The following is a 16,953-nucleotide window of genomic DNA, read 5'->3' as shown; positions in this document are numbered from 1 at the left end:
CCCTCAGTTCCCGAGACTGCGAGACTGCATCAGTGAAGCCTTCCCAGCCAGAGAAACCCAAGAAGCAGTGAGGCGAATCCAAAAAGATCACCAACCGAGGGAATTGGGATGGCACCCACACCACCACCACTACTTACAACCTCTGCATCTGTAGATGAGGTGGACATACTTGCATCAGCTGAGCCTATAGATCTCGCCAGACACTCAAACAATGCATAAAGACTGCTCAGACAGTAATTCAATGGCGGCAGGTGCTCCTGAGGCTTAAACTTCCACACTGAATGTTCCATACCTTCCCAGTCTCACGATGAATATATCGTCCAGTGGAATTGCGGCGGTTTTATGCACTGCCTGACTCAGTTACGTCAACTGTTAAGCTTTACACCTACTTTCTGCCTTGTCCTGCAGGCTACCAGGTTCGTGGAAATGGGGATCCCAGCCCTCCGTGGCTATAAGGGTTATTACAGGAACTGTAGCGACTACAGTCGAGTGTCAGGTGGAGTTCTCGTTTATGTCCTAAACTCGGTATCTAGTGAAACTGTGCCCTTTCAAACGCCTCCTGACGCTATGGCTGTCAGGAAGACGATGCAGGAAATAACCGTCGGCAATGTACATCTTCCTCCACATGGTGCAGTACCCTGAATTTATAAGCTGCACTGATTGATGAACTCCCTAAACCTATACCACTTTGGGGAGATCTTAATGCCCATAACCCCTTGTGGGGTGGCACCGTGCTTAATGGACGAGGTAGAAATGTCGGAACCTTAGTATCTCAGTTCGACTCTTGCCCTTTAAATACTGGGGCCGCCACACATTCCTGTGTGGCTCATGGTAGTAACTCGGCTGTTGATTTATCAATTTGCAACCCAGGACTTCTGCCATCTATCCACTGGAGAACACAACACAACCTGTGTGGTTATGACCACTTCCCCATTTTCCTGTAATTGCCCCAGCGTCAGGCCCAAAGCGGACTGCGAGTCTTTCACCTCTGCTGTCACAGTTGAATCTCCCCTAAAAAGGAACATCGATGTGCTGGTGAAGCAGGTGAAAACAATAATTCCTTCTGCTTCAGAAAACGCGATCCTCGCTCATTCAGGCGCCTCCGGCGAAAGAAATTACCTTGTAGGCTACCAGAAGTCGCTGAAGCAATTAAGGATCGTCCGAGAGCACTACAGAGGCAAAAGAGCACCACTCCATGGAGCACCTCATAGCTTTTCAACAGCTCTGTGCCCACATTCGGTAACTTAGCAAACGACGGAAGCAGGAGTGTTGGGAGAGATACGCCTCGACCATTGAATGCCATACGTCAACTCCTCAAGTCTGGGAAAGGATCAGACGTGTTTTCGGGTACCAGACATCAACAGGTGTCCCAGCGTTAACATAAATGGTGTGTTATCTACTGATGCAATTGCGATTGCGAAGCACTTTGCTGAGCACAATGCTCGAGGCTCTAAATTGGAGAGTTACCCCTGAGCCTTTCGAGCTCTCAAACCGCGGATGGAAGGGACAGTCCTCTAGTTCACTACACGCCACAGCGAATCCTATAACGCGCCACTTACGAAGTGGAAACTCCTCAGTGCCCTTGTCTGTTTCCCCGACACTGCTCCTGGGCCAGATCGAATCCAGAGTCAGATGATTAAACATCTCATCTTTAAATGGATCTGGTGCGATGGCGTATTTCCATTGCAATGGCCGGAGAGCCATCATTCCGCTGCTCAAACACGGTAAAAGGCAGCTTGATGTGGATAGCTATCGGCCCATGAGCCTCACAAACGTTCTTTTTAACCTGCTGCAACGTATGTTGTGTCGGTGGCTGGGTTGGGTCGGGTCCCGGAGTCACGCGGCTTACTACCTCCATGTCAGGGAGGCTTCCGCCAGGATCGCTCTACCACTGTTAACCTTGTGTCCCTCGAGTCTGCCATCCGAACAGCCTTCTGCAAACAGGCTGAACGGATAGCGCTCATTGAGGTCGGCTTCTGTGCAACTGGCCTCCTTTCAGTGTCATGCCGCAAGGTTTTGAGTATTTGGGATACCGTTTAATATTTTTTGTAGGATCTAAAATATAAAAAACCTCTCTTACACCGGCCCGATTTAGCTTCACTGACCAGCATAACAAAAAAATAAATAAAGTGCGTATTTTAAGGGACTTTTCATTCACAAAGCAGGGTTATAACATTCACACAGTTTAATACTGTTCTATCCTGATTAAATTTAGCTTCACTTAAATTCTATAAAGCTTTGAAACAGTTTCGAAGTCTCGGTGCGACGAAAATTGTCAGTCGATCTCCTGAAAACATTTGTAATAATTATTAACTTTCGGTGATCACATGGGGAAGACCGGAGATAGGCCGGTAAGACCGTGTTAGCCTATTTATTGGAAGTAATAAACTGGATATCTTGAACATACAAAACGACAGGTTCGTCCGGTGTAAATCAGACGTTCCCCATTGATCCCCTGCAACACAGTGTAGTATGCAGATACTATCAATAATAATCAGTTAAATAATACACGAACAAACTTACTTTAGTTTAGTTCATGTATTAAATTCCTTCTCATACAGAATCTCATCAATATGGTGACTAGCTCAACAATACATACGTATACATCTTCATTCTTTCAAGGCTAATCGGCAAGATCTCCTTCATTCTTTTCATAAGAGAAAACATAGATAGCAGTGAAGCTATTCCATGGAGTAAATGGACGCTCCAAGGAATACTAGGGCTTGAAAGTACTTTGCATTGATAATCATTGTATATTAAAGTTTAGGAATCGTTAAGATAAGAAGAGATATTTCGAGATATGTACTGAGTTATATAATTTATAAAATTTCTGAAAATATCGCGGAGAGACCGCTGCAAGAGACATTACAACCGAATGGCATAATCTCAGTATGCCCAACAAACTTCGTGCCTTTAAGGAGACTACAAATGTGTGGAAGGCCTCCACGTGGGCCTCTCACAGGGACTCTGTAGTTCTGTCGGCTCCGCACTGGCCATGCATTGCTGATACATAGCTACATCCTGCGCTGTGCTTAGAAGTTGATAAATGAAATAAAATCATCAAATACACGATCGTAATTGTGACTGCCAGAATAATGCCAGTGCCGGCCGCTGTGGCCGAGCGGTTCTAGGCGCTTCAGTCTCGAATCGCACAACCGCTACGGTCGCAGGTTCGAATATTGCCTCGGGCATGGATGTGTGTGATGTACTTAGGTTAGTTAGGTTTAAGGAGTTCTAAGTTCTAGGGGACTGATGACCTCAGATGTTAAGTCCCATAGTGCTGAGAGGCATTTGAACCATTTTTATAACCCTTTATCGATAATTTCCTAGACTGCCAGTATGGGGCGCACCCTTCTCCTTCACTTTCCTGACCTCGCTTTCAGATACTGTTCCAGCAACTTAACTTGATGCTACTTGTCCTGTTCCCACTGGGTGTGAATCCTTCACCGCACCTCCAGCAGGCCCACAGCGCTTTTGTGGATAAGTGTGTGGACCATATGATTCCCTGAGCTATTGGAGCCTTTCTTTCTTTTCCAGGTTGTTTTAATTTCCTGTTCCTTCAATATCCTTAATCCTTCATCCTTTGCCCTTGCCACTTTCTTTCCCCCTCTTGTTATTACTTATGTAGGCTCAGCTATCCACCTGACTTAGTTTTTTCTTGCGATTTAGGTTTGTTAGATTTTCCTCCTCCTCCTCCTCCTCCTCCTCCTCCTCCTCGGCTCCTCTTTTTCGGTCCCATTTAGAGGTTTGACTTCCATCTCTCAATTTGAAGACTGTAGAGTTATCGACATGGAGATCAACTCCCTCTCTACAGTATTTGGCATGTATTCCTCTCCTCCTCTTCCTCCTTTCGTCCTCCTTTCCTTTTATCCCTTGCCATCTCTCTCTTCCATAGCCCTTTCACCTCCAAGCTGGGTCACCAGCTGTGGGGCTGTTCAGTACCTGTCTGGCTGACGCTCCTGACACCACACAGATCACATTCTGATGCCTGAACTGGTGCGCCTCATGAAAGCCTAGAGTGGTTACCTATCTTTTTGGGGCATCAGAACTACTGGCAACGACCTTCATACCAGGTGGTCGTTACTGTGCCTGGATGGCGCCCATGAGACGAGCCCCTGATCAGAGGGGACTGTACCACAGCGGACATTAGGCCATGAATCTTCTTAAAATCTCTGGGCTCTCTCCTGCGGTCACTTTCTAGTAATAGTTCTTTCTCAGTTCCTGTTTCTATCTTCCCAGTCTTTCCAACCTTGGCTACCACCGGGAAGGAGGGGCAAACCCATTGTCTTGGGGCAGAACCATTTCCGAAGTTTTTGGTCTGTACCAGGTCTGACAGGTAGACGTTTGCCGCCACCATACCTGTTTTTTTTATTTCCATAGGAACACATTGACGGTAATTTAGGCGAAGCAGAGACTTTCAGCAAGATGAGATCTGGTTCCCACCACATAAAACCTATCTCTGCTAGCTAGTCAGCCTGCCTTCATGTCTGCAACTGCCTGTGAGTCATCCCAGTGAATATCACTTCTCAATAGTTCTCAAAACGACACAGGTTATAATTTTTCATAGGGACCTTTTGCTCCAGTCCGCTGATGAACTTAGCGGTAATATGGAACGATGTGGCTTTAATTTTTATATGGTATGTCCAGAGAGGTCCTATGGACAATCGTGTATATACTGGCGATTTCATCTGGTCGTTCAGGGGAATACTCAGCTCGAGGTGATTGTAATGTTATACAGACAGTAAAGTCATCCGTTCCACTTCCCGTGCATTGCTTCCGTTGCCTAAAGTTTGGCCACATGTCCTTGCGATGCGATGCGATGCCATGCCACTCCCATCTGTGGTGACTGTGGCAGCCCTCTTCATGTGCGGAGCCCTTGCAACCCACCACCTAGCTGTGTAAACTTCTCTGGTCTATATTAAGCCAGTTCTTTTAGAATGTAAGGCGATAATCACACTAAAATTACACAATTTTTCATTCAATGAGTGTTAGTGCGCACACAAAACGCACGAAACCATTTTTTGTAGCGCGCTCTCAGGGACAACTAGAAACCAGTGTCGAGCGCTGAAATGAGTCAGTCGCACAATGGCCAACATACAGAAGTGACGCAGCTGACTGTCTCCTACTGAGCATACTTTGTGACCTCATCCCTTCTAAGAGCACTAGGTTATTCACAGCATCAGTCCTGTATTTCTCTTCGATGCTGAGTACAGTGTATTATAGAAGTGTAGAAATTAGGACTTTTTAAATAATAGTTATTGTAACGACGTTGTGGGTTAGTGTCATAAAGTACAGATTGATAATTTGCAGACCCAGGTTCGATTCCCACTGACAACGTTTCTTATTGCTCACTGTGTTAAAATTTTAAGCATAATACTTAATAGTTAACTTTATACACGTGAAACTAATATTCGATTTAATTACGGTTACTACCCATATAAGACGAAACTCTATAGGCTAGATGGTGATAAAACAATTGAGTATGAAAGTGTTTCCCGTCGATTGTTTCCTAAAGAGGCCCTTCTCCAGTAAATGTTCTGAGGTAAAGTGAGATAGTTAGGTAAGTGTACTTATAATGTAAATGTAACAGATGTGGGACGAGGCTCATGATTTGGCTTACGTCACACTGAAAACATTTAATCACCGTCTTTATAGCCCAGCACCAATCCCTAATCTAGATATTTACCCCCAATTATAAAACAAATTGAAGTCAATGGAACATTATAAAGCTAGCGGGAAAGACACTGCTACAGCAGAACTTTTTGAATGATCTCTGCAAAAAATTAAAAATGAACCAAAATTAATCTCTGAGCACTTGGAAGATGGTTTTCGTACATCCACTACACATGTCAATAACAAAAACAACGGAATTTCTTAGCAGCCAGTTGCATGTAACAGATTTTCCAAGATTACTCTATACATGGTAGAAAAAGAGCAGAGTAATGTTGCTGTACATCAAAGTGACTTTAGGAAACGCAGATCATGCTTCGAACGAATATTTGAACTGAAGTTAATTATTTGTTACAAAAGTACTGAATTCATAAGGTCAGTATTTCTCATTTAAATTGGACGTAGCATATTATGCAGGCGTAGACTATAAGGGATTTTTGCAGTGCAGTTTTCGTGACTCCGACATGGGTGAAGACTCTTACGCATAGATTGATCATTCATGGACTTGGATTCCGTATCCGAAAGATACCAACTTTATTTTATTCCTCGCATTGTTAAACCATTAATTATAAAACTTGACCATATAAAAAGTTTAATTCATAGAAATACATTCAGTTTAGTCATGACGACTACCGCTGGAACTCAAACGGTTAACCACCGCCATATTTTAACACACTCGTATAATTTTTACACGCCACACACCTGATTACAAATGTTATAAGAACGACCTTTTGGTATATGACAATTACGGAAGGGACTGCACTCCACAATTCAACGTACAAAATTTTGTCGCAGTTTACGGAGGAAAATGTTCCGAATTGCAGAAGAAATGGTAGGGACTCGGTGTGGTTTGAGAAGGAACAAGTCAGTTACAGACAAACTTTCTACGCTCAGACAGGTAACCCAGAAGCGTAGGAACATAAATTCACGTGGTTTTTATTGACTTCAGTAACGCTTATGACAGTCTGCTTACGAGCACAGTCACTGACTCGAAAAAGTTTGTTTGCACAAAAGTTAACACGTCTGGTACTACGTTCGGAGGAATTCTACTGCAGAGTAAGGATCACTACAAGAATGTCGGAGAATATTGAACGTAGACAAGGAGACGCATAATCTGAAATACTTCTTTAATTTTAGAAAAGATGGGCACAGAATACACAAAATTAATCCAAGATGGAAGAAATTGGGTAACACAAATCGACTTGCATGCGCAGACAATGTGGTTGCAGTAAGTGATAGCAAAGAGGATATGCAGCTCACGACCAATTACAGAGTACATTGTCATGAGCGAAGCAGACAATATACGTACTCCAATGGTTTTACGAGCCGTCTATGAAGCAGAGCAGTGTCGAGTCGGTTGATTTTAAAACGGTACCAGAGTCTAATTCCCCTGTTAGCTCTATATGGCTCTGAAACATTTACATTATGAAAACAGATGAAGGAAGCTACTGGTCTTAGAGACAAAGATATTAAGGAAAATATTTTGCCCAAAAGGGGACTCTTAGTCACAGGAATGGAGGATATTAAAAAACCAGCAATGTGCAAACCAACACTCACAAGCTCATAGTGACCGAGGGATGAAGAGAAGATTGATACGTGCAGGAGAGGGAAGAGGAAAGACTACCACGAATAGCACGCTCAGGAGCTACGAAAGGCAGGAGGGGACAAGGAAGACCTGAGACGATATGGATCGTACCAATAGGAATACGGGTCGAGTAGGACGAGGACAACGAGCCACGAGAGCCAGGGACCAAAATGAATGGTGGAAGAATATAAGGAATGCATGTCGTCACACAAGCCTAAGTGACAATTGAGAAGTAGGCGTATCCGACGTTGCACGCAGAGAAAAAATTTACAAGTAGAGGGTAGCGTCCCCTTACTCAAAGCAGATCGTGGCGGGTGTTGGCTGAGTGAGAGCAAAGCGCGTGCATGGAGGTACTCGGTCTCAGCGGTGCCACAAACTTTATTCATAGTTCGTCTGCGGCAAAGTAAATCCATGTACAATGACAATGGAAATGACTTTCATTGGCGCTCGAACGTTTTCTTTTGAACTGTGACAATAACTAAAGATTTAGACGCTGCTATATCAGTTGAACATAGCTTTCATTATGCTTCTGTGTCATACTTCACATCGCGTTTTTGGCGAGTAGATCTATGGTCACCATGTTGCTGTGTATATTGTCTGTGTTGTGGCCGGTAGTAGTGGATGGGCTTCTGGCCACGGTTGGGTTGGTCGTGTTAATAGTAAGAGAGAATTTTGTGGAAGGAACGGTTTCTATCACGGTCTCAGATGTCTTGGAATTGTGAGTATAGTCACATGTGGCAGCATATTTTGTGCTGGCATCCTGGAATGTGTGTGTATGAGTGTGGAAATGCTCGCTGGTTGAATGATTTCTCAGTGGAGTCACTAGTTTGTTATTCAGTGTGTTAAGGAGAGGATTATTCAGAAGTAGTAGCTACCTCAATGGCTTCTAAAAATTCTGGTGTAATGCACATCTGTCTTTGATTTGAGTAGGATACTGATGTATATCAACGTAATTGGAGGACACAGGGCCTAAACAATTTCGTCTGCTTCTACCAGACGTGTAGCGAATACTTATTTTCTGGTCAAGCAATCTTTTCAAGGCCAGTCATTTCCTTCAAAGTTCCCCCACGTGCTACCAGTAGGAGCGCAGCTCCAGAACTGGTGCACTGGAGGTGTGGCAGGTGAGTTGTTGCAGGCTGCAGCGCCTCTGATGCAGGCTGACTGGCAGAGATTAACACGTGAAGAGATTATCTATGTTGTGCTTTTCACCCCACTTGAATAAATCCATGCATAAAACTTAAAGGTGAACATGTTTCCAACCATAGAAGGAATGTGTGCTCAGTTTAAAGTGGTTTCCTTGAGAAACCGTGTCACAGTACCCTGAAGTCTCTGTTGGGGATGTAATGTTGTGGTTGGCAGGAGAGCCAACCGTGTTCCTAAAGGAGGCCGAAATGCACGCGTTTTAGCTCACGCAGGCCGGCTTGAGGTCTGGAACATGACAAGAGAATTAGAATTGAGAAAAACGGACGTAGCTGGTGTAATACTTAACTTTAATCCATTAATGGAGGTCGTCGCTCTTTATGGTACATGATTCGCAATATCAATGGTACGGATACTGGCGCCTTGCTAGGTCATAGCAAATAACGTAGCTGAAGGCTATGCTAACTATCGTCGCGGCAAATGAGAGCGTAGAAGTCAGTGAACCATCGCTAGCAAAGCCGGCTGTACAACTGGGGGCGAGTGCTTAGAAGTCTCTCTAGACCTGCCGTGTGGCGGCGCTCGGTCTGCAGTCATTGATAGTGGCGACACGCGGGTCCGACGTATACTAACGGACCGCGGCCGATTTAAAGGCTACCACCTAGCAAGTGTGGTGTCTGGCGGTGACACCACATTCCTCCCGTACGGTTGTGGCTTAAGGCTTCCGTACGGTTGTGGCATAAGGCTTCCGCCCGCCGCGGGGAGGACCCCATGTTGACGTATGCGACGAGGTGGGGAGCCTAACAGGCGAGGCTGTGCCACCCGCACCCTGCCATTCGGACCGCGGGGAGCTAGGAAGCGCCTGAAAACCTGCTCCAGGGTGCAGGCCAACAGGAGGTATATGCGCCCATAGAGAGACAGGAGGGGCCAAAGGGTCGACCTCCATCGGACCGGGGCACCCGACGGGCGAAGACGACATATGGTCTGGAGCGGGCCAGAGTTCCATGACGGAGGACAAATGGACACGGGAAGCGATTGGCGGCGCGTTACCCAGGGAGGCGCCCGGCGGTGGCAGCGACGCGTCCACTGCGGGCGTCGCCGGCGGGAGAACAGGCGGCGGCGAGGGCGGCGCGTCGCCATGGGGCAGCGTCGATAACAGATGGGGATGAGGCGAGCCAGTAGATGGGTCCCCAGGGCGCTGACCAGACGGCACCGTTGCTGAAAGCAGACGGCGAGCGGCAGATCCCTTGCGACGACAGAGGCGCAGCTGGGTGAGATGCCGACGCACCTCACCAGAGGCCCCCAAAACCAGATACATAGCGCGTCCGAGGCAGCGAAGAATGCGCCCTTCGAGCCAACGCCGTGAACCTCGATAGTGGCGATAGTAGACAACGTCGCCTGGAGCAAAAACAGTTGTCTGCCGCTGCACAGGAACCTGATGCGGCGGGTGTAGCAAAGACATCAAGGTTCGATGATGACCACCGTGAAGCAATTCAGCCGGCGAGCGACCATCTCTGGGCTGAGAGCGATACGAGGACAAAAAGAGCAATAACGCGTCCTCCCGAAAATGCGACTCTTTCAACTTCAACATCTGTGACTTGAAAGTCCTGACCAAACGTTCAGCGACACCGTTTGACTGCAGCGAAAACGGCGTGGACGTCAGATGTTGAATACCATTGGCCTTGCAGAATGACTGGTATTCTGCGGACGTGAATTGTGGGCCATTGTCGGAAACAATAGTCTGTGGAAGACCTTCAATGCAAAAGACAGCGGGTAATGCTTGGATGGTGGCAGATGACGTCGTGGAAGACATCGGGACTACAAAAGGAAAATTACTGAATGAATCTACCACAACCAACCATCGAGCATTCCAGAATGGACCAGCAAAATCGATGTGTAAGCGTTGCCAAGGGGAAGCGGCTTTTGGCCATGCAAAGAATATCCGCGGTGGTGCTGATTGTTGTTCGGCACGCATCATGAAAGAAGAGCACATATTCGTAATCGCGGCATCGATTCCGAACCAAGTACAGTGCTGACGAGCAACTTGTTACGTTCTAATTACACCCCAATGTCCTTGGTGGAGAAGCTGTAAGACAGAGGACTGTAACGAACGTGGTACCACGACCCTGGACTGATAGTTATCAGAACGCAACAGCAAAACACCACGTCGTACAAAAAGTCTTTCCTTGTGAGCAAAAGATCGGCGAACCAACGGGTCCCCGATCCGTGACTTTGACAAAGGCCATTGCGTAGCAACAAAACGCAGATCGGGAGCAAGGACAGGTTCGGCAGCTGTGGCTGTAGCTACACGACGAAAATCAATCGGAAACGATTCGACCACGTCATCGGTTTCCGCATCAATGAACATGCAAACAAGTTCAGAGGAATCGAATGCCCTATCCTCAGCAACAGGCAAGCGGGACAACGCATCGGCGTTTCCGTGCTTAGCTGTAGTCCGATACAAGATATCGTAGCGGTACTGCGAGAGGAAAAGAGACCGGCGAATAAATTTCTGCGCTGTACGTGGAGGTACAGGCTTGGTCGGACGAAAAAGCGATGTCAAAGGTTTGTGGTCTGTGATTGTGGTAAAGTGATGACCATGCAAGAAATCATCAAACTTTGTAACACCAAATACGAGAGCCAATGCCTCTTTCTCGATCTGTGAATAATTTCTTTGCGCCGACGATAGCAATTTGGACGCAAAGGCAATAGGACGATCGTGCGATCCATGTTTGTGCGCAAGCACAGCACCGATCCCGAAATCCGATGCAACCACTATCAACAAGAGGGGCTTCTGGGGATCGAATGGCGTAAGGCAAGTATTGGAAAGCAACGCCGATTTCAACTGGCGAAAGGCGCGTTCGCATTCCGTCGTCCAGACGAACAGAACACCCTTACGGCGTAAGCGATGAAGCGGAGCTGAAATGGAAGAGGCATGCGGAATATAGCGGTGGTAGTAATTTATTTTTCCCAGCACACTCTGTAGCTGCTTCAAATTCTGCGGCGAAGGCAAGTCTTGTATGGCATGAAGGTGCGTGGGACTGGGATGTATGCCTTGGGCATTGATTACATGTCCCAAGTATGGCAAGTCCCGAGCAAAAAACACACATTTTTCCTTCCTCAAGCGAAGACCATTTTGTCGCAAGACCTGAAATAATGTTCGGAGATTGGCCAAATGTTCTTGTTCCGTCTTTCCGGAGATCACAATGTCGTCCAGATAATTTGCTGCAGTAGGGACCGACGCACAAACAGTTTGTAGATATTGCTGAAACAATGCAGGGGCGGATGCACACCCGAATGGCAGTCGTTTGAATTGATACCACCCAAGATGCGTGTTAACCACCAAAACGTGCTGAGATTCTTCGTTCACTGGTATTTGCAAGTACGCATCTGCCAGGTCCAACTTCGAAAAATATTTACCCGGGCACAGTTTGTCAAAATGATCTTCCGGGCGGGGTAAAGGAAAAGTTGCCTATCACTAGTTGGGGATTCACTGTTGCCTTGAAGTCCACACAAAGTCTCAAATTTCCGGACAGTTTTGGCAAAATTACTAAGGGTGATGCCCAGAGAGAAGCCTGCACACGTTCCATTACACCTTGTGATTTCAAATCGTTTAATGTTTTCGCGACCTCATCACTCAATGCGAGGGGAACAGTGCGCGCTCTGAAAAATTTCGGTTGCGCGTTTACTTCCAGTTCCAAGTGTGCTTTATAGTTCTTAGTGCAACCGAGGCCCGGTGCAAAAATGTCTGCAAATTCTTCACATAGACGAGAAACACTGTCTGAAGGCACAGTCTGATTCACTGATAGGACCTGATTTACTATAGACTAGTTAAACAACTGAAATAAATCGAAACCAAACAAGTTCACTGCAGAAGAAGAACGAAGGGCGTAAAATGACACAAGTTTTGTTTGTCTTTTGTATGTTGCAAGAAGGCTGCACTGTCCTAACACAGGGATATCTTGACCGGAATAGCTAGATAATTTAACATTTGCTGCACGCAACGGAGGTGTGCCCAGCAGTTTGTAAGTGTCTTGATTGAGCAGTGAAACTGCAGCTCCGGTATCGGGCTGGAATGGTATAACTTTGCCGTTAACAGGTTGGTTGGTTGGTTTGTGGGGGTTAAAGGGACCAGACTGCTACGGTCATCGGTCCCTTTTTCCAAATACTAAAAATACTCACAGAGGATAAAAACGATCAACAGACGATAAGACAGACGACACAGAACAAGAGAAACGTAGACGAAGACCAGACAAGACGAACTAAAATCACACAGAGTGTGACGGTGGTTGGCCGACCATACAAACAAAAAGGGAAAAGCCAACCACCGAGAAACACATGAAAAAAAAAATCTGACAAATCTTAGGCCATAGGCCAGAATCAACACAAAAACTCATACTTACATTAAGCGATAAAATCCCCCTGCCCGAATAAACCGCAGAACTATGTCCGCTATGGAAGAGTCGGCAGATAAAAGCGCAGAGAGCGTATCAGACAGCGCAAAAGTCTGACTGAGCACAGTTAAAAGGGCGCACTCCAAAAGAATATGGACCACCGTCAATGACACCCCACAACGACAAAGAGGGGGATCCTCACGACACAGTAAATAACTGTCCGTGAGTCGGGTGTGGCCAATGCGGAGCCGACAAAGGACGACTGAGTCCCTGCGGTTGGCTCGCATGGATGACCGCCACACAGTAGTCGTCTCCTTGATACGGCGGAGTTTGTTTGGCACGGGCAGGTTGCGCCAATCAGTGTCCCATAAATCGAAAACTTTGTGGCGTAATAGTGCCCGCAAATGAGTCGCCGGGAGGCAATTCTCCAGAGATGGTGTACTAGTGGCCTCTTTCGCCAGGCGGTCAACAGTTTCATTTCCGGGTATCCCAACATGGCCCGGGGTCCAAACGAAGACCACAGATCTGCCGCAACGGGCAAGAGTATGCAGGGACACCTGGATAGCCATCACCAGACGAGAACGAGGGAAACACTGGTCGAGAGCTCGTAAACCGCTCAGGGAATCGCTACAGATAACGAAGGACTCACCTGAGCAGGAGCGGATATACTCTAGGGCACGAAAGATGGCGACCAGCTCAGCACTGTAAACACTGCAGCCAGCCGGCAACGAACGTAGTTCAGAATGGTCCCCTAGAGTTAGTGCATAACCGACACGACCAGCAACCATCGAACCGTCGGTATAGACAACGCCAGATCCCTGATACGTGGCCAGGATGGAATAAAAGCGGCGCCGGAAGGCCACCGGAGGGACTGAGTCCTTCGGGCCCTGTGCCAAGTCGAGCCGAAGGCAAGGGCGAGGCACACACCATGGGGGTGTACGCAGAGAGGCCCGGAAAGGAGGTGGTACAGGGAAACACTCAAGCCCGTAGAGAAGCTGTTTGACGCGTACGGCGATCGGAGAACCCGACCGGGGCCGACGTTCTAGCAGACGGACGACTGACTGCGGGAACAGGACACGATAATTTGGATGCGCGGGCGAGCTAAAAACATGGGCAGAATAAGCAGCCAGTATTTGTTGGCGTCATAACCGCAGTGGAGGGAAACCTGCCTCCTCAAGTATGCTGTCCACAGGGCTGGTCCGGAAGGCACCAGTGGCAAGGCGTATCCCGCTGTGGAGGATTGGGTCCAGCAGCCGCAACGCAGATGGGGATGCTGAGCCATAAGCCAGACTCCCATAGTCCAGACGGGACTGGATCAACGCCTGGTAGAGCCGTAGGAGAGTAGATCGGTCGGCGCCCCACCCGGTGTGGCTCAGGCATCGTATAGCGGTTAGATGCCGCCAACACGCCTGTTTAAGCTGCCGAATATGAGGCAGCCAAGTCAACCGGGCATCAAAAACCACCCCCAAAAACCTATGTGACTCCACCACTTTAAGAAGCTCGCCGTCAAGATAAAGCCGCGGCTCCGGGTGAACAGTGCGTCGCCGGCAGAAATGCATAACGCAGGTCTTGGCTGCGGAAAACTAAGAACCATGCGCTACAACCCAAGACTGCGCCTTGCGGATTACGCCCTGTAGCTGACGTTCAGCAGCTGCAATGCCAATAGAGCTGTAGTAAAGGCAGAAGTCGTCAGCATACAGCAAAGCGGAGACAGAATTTCCCAAGGCCGCAGCGAGACCGTTAATGGGTATTAAAAACAGACAGACACTTAGTACTTAGAACAGAACCCTGTGGCACACCGTTCTCCTGGACTTGGAAGGAACTATATGAGGCCGCGACGTGCACGCGGAAGGTACGATACGACAGAAAAAATACGGATATAGATCGGCAGAGGGCCCCGAAGGCCCCATCCATGAAGCGTAGAAAGGATGTGATGACGCCATGTCGTATCATACGCCTTCCGCATGTAGAAAAAGACAGCCACCAGATGCTGACGGCGGGCAAAGGCAGTACGGATGGCCGACTCCAGGCTCACTAGATTGTCGGCGGCGGATCGGCCTTTACGGAACCCACCCTGAGACGGAGCCAGAAGGCCCCGAGACTCCAGTACCCAATTCAAGCGCCGGCTCACCATCCGTTCAAGCAACTTGCAAAGAACGTTGGTGAGGCTAATGGGACGGTAGCTGTCCACCTCCAAAGGGTTCTTCCCCGGTTTCAGAATGGGGACAACAAGACTTTCCCGCCATTGCGACGGAAACTCACCCTCTACCCAAATGCGGTTGTAAAGGTCGAGGAGGCGTCGCTGGCAGTCCACTGAAACGTGTTTCAGCATCTGAGAGTGGATGCTATCTGGGCCAGGAGCGGTATCAGGACAAGCGGCGAGCTGAATTCCCACTCACTGAATGGAACATTGTACAATTCAGGATGGTGGGTGCGAAAAGAAAGACTCCGACGTTCTATCCGCTCTTTAATGGAGCGGAAGCCCAAGGGGTAGTTGGCAGAAGCGGAATTCAGAGCAAAGTGCTCTGCCAAGCAGTTTGCAATAACGTCGGGGTCAGTACAAACTGCTCCATTCAGTGAGAGCGCAGGGACGCTGACAGGGATCCGATAGCCATAGAGGCGGTGAATCTTGGCCCAGACCTGCGATGGAGTGACATGGAGGCCAATGGTGGACACATACCGCTCCCAGCACTCCTGCTTGCGTTGGCGGATAATGCGGCTGGCTCGCGCACACAGCCGTTTGAAGGCGATAAAGTGTTCGATTGAGGGATGTCGCTTGTAACGCTGGAGCGCCCGCCGGCGAGCTTTAATCGCTTCAGCGATCTCAGGCGACCACCAAGGCACAGTCCGCCGCCGAGGGGACCCAGAAGAACGGGCAATGGCAGATTCGGCGGCAGTAACGATGCCCGTGGTGACCGATTGAACCACTGCATCAATGTCATCGTTAGACAGAGGCTCAATAGCGGCAGTGTAGGAGAACAAGTCCCAGTCAGCCTTATTCAGAGCCCATCTGCTAGGGCGCCCAGAAGACTGACGCTGTGGTAGTGACAGAAAGATCGGAAAGTGGTCACTATCACAAAGGTCGCCATGCACTCTCCATTGGACAGACGGTAAGAGGCTAGGGCTACAGATCGAAAGGTCAATGGCGGAGTATGTGCCATGCGCCACACTGAAGTGTGTGAAGGCACCATCCTTTAATATCGAGAGATCGAGCTGCGCCAATAAATGCTCAACGATGGCGCCTCGACCTGTTGCCACCGACCCACCCCACAGATGGTAATGGGCGTTAAAGTCGCCCAGTAACAAGAAAGGTGGCGGCAATTGGGCTATCAGAGCAGCCGTGACATGCTGTGCGACTTCACCAACCGGTGGAAGGTAAAGACTGCAGACGGTAACAGCCTGTGGCGTCCACACCCGAACAGCGACAGCCTCTAAAGGTGTTCCGAGAGGTACAGACTCACTGTGAAGAGAGTTCAGGACATATATGCAGACGCCACCAGATACTCTTTCATAAGCTGCCCGGTTCTTATAATAACCCCGGTAGCCACGGAGGGCGGGGGTCGGCATTGCTGGAAACCAAGTTTCCTGCAGAGCAATGCAGAGGAAAGGGTGAAGGCTGATAAGTTGGCGGAGCTCAGCTAGATGGTGGAAGAAACCGCTGCAGTTCCACTGGAGGATGGTGTTGTCCATGGCTGAAAAAGGCGTGATGGGACTGGGAAGGGAGATTACGCCGCTGGGTCACCTGCTGTCTCCGATTTAGCTCCTGTGATAGTGCTTCCCATGGCGTCTGATGGACCGTCGAGATCGAGGTCCTCAGCGGACGCCAGAATCTCCACCGCATCCTCAGACGCAGAGCTGGAAGGTTGCAGTGGGATGGCGGCCACCGCGAGTTCCTTGGGCTGAGAGCTCTTCTTGGGTTTCTCACGCCGTTCCTTGGGGCGCACCGACTGGGAGGGCTTCACCGATTCAGTCTCCGGGACGGAGGAGGATCGTGAAGCCCTACGACCAGCTGATTGCGGGCACTTACGCCACTGTCGGTCGTCAGCCTTCTCGCTGGCGGAAACCTGGGAAGGGAGGGACCCAAGGGACCCCTTGCGAGCGTGAGAAGCCGAAGAAGTTGGACACTTCTCCGGCTTAGAAGTGGGAACGGACGTCCCCGATGGGTGG

Source organism: Schistocerca gregaria, chromosome 2 (assembly GCF_023897955.1).
Source record: "Schistocerca gregaria isolate iqSchGreg1 chromosome 2, iqSchGreg1.2, whole genome shotgun sequence".
In the NCBI taxonomy this organism is placed as follows: Eukaryota; Metazoa; Arthropoda; class Insecta; order Orthoptera; family Acrididae; genus Schistocerca; species Schistocerca gregaria.
The sequence above is the reverse complement of the archived record's forward strand: the minus strand, read 5'-3'. Positions refer to the sequence as shown.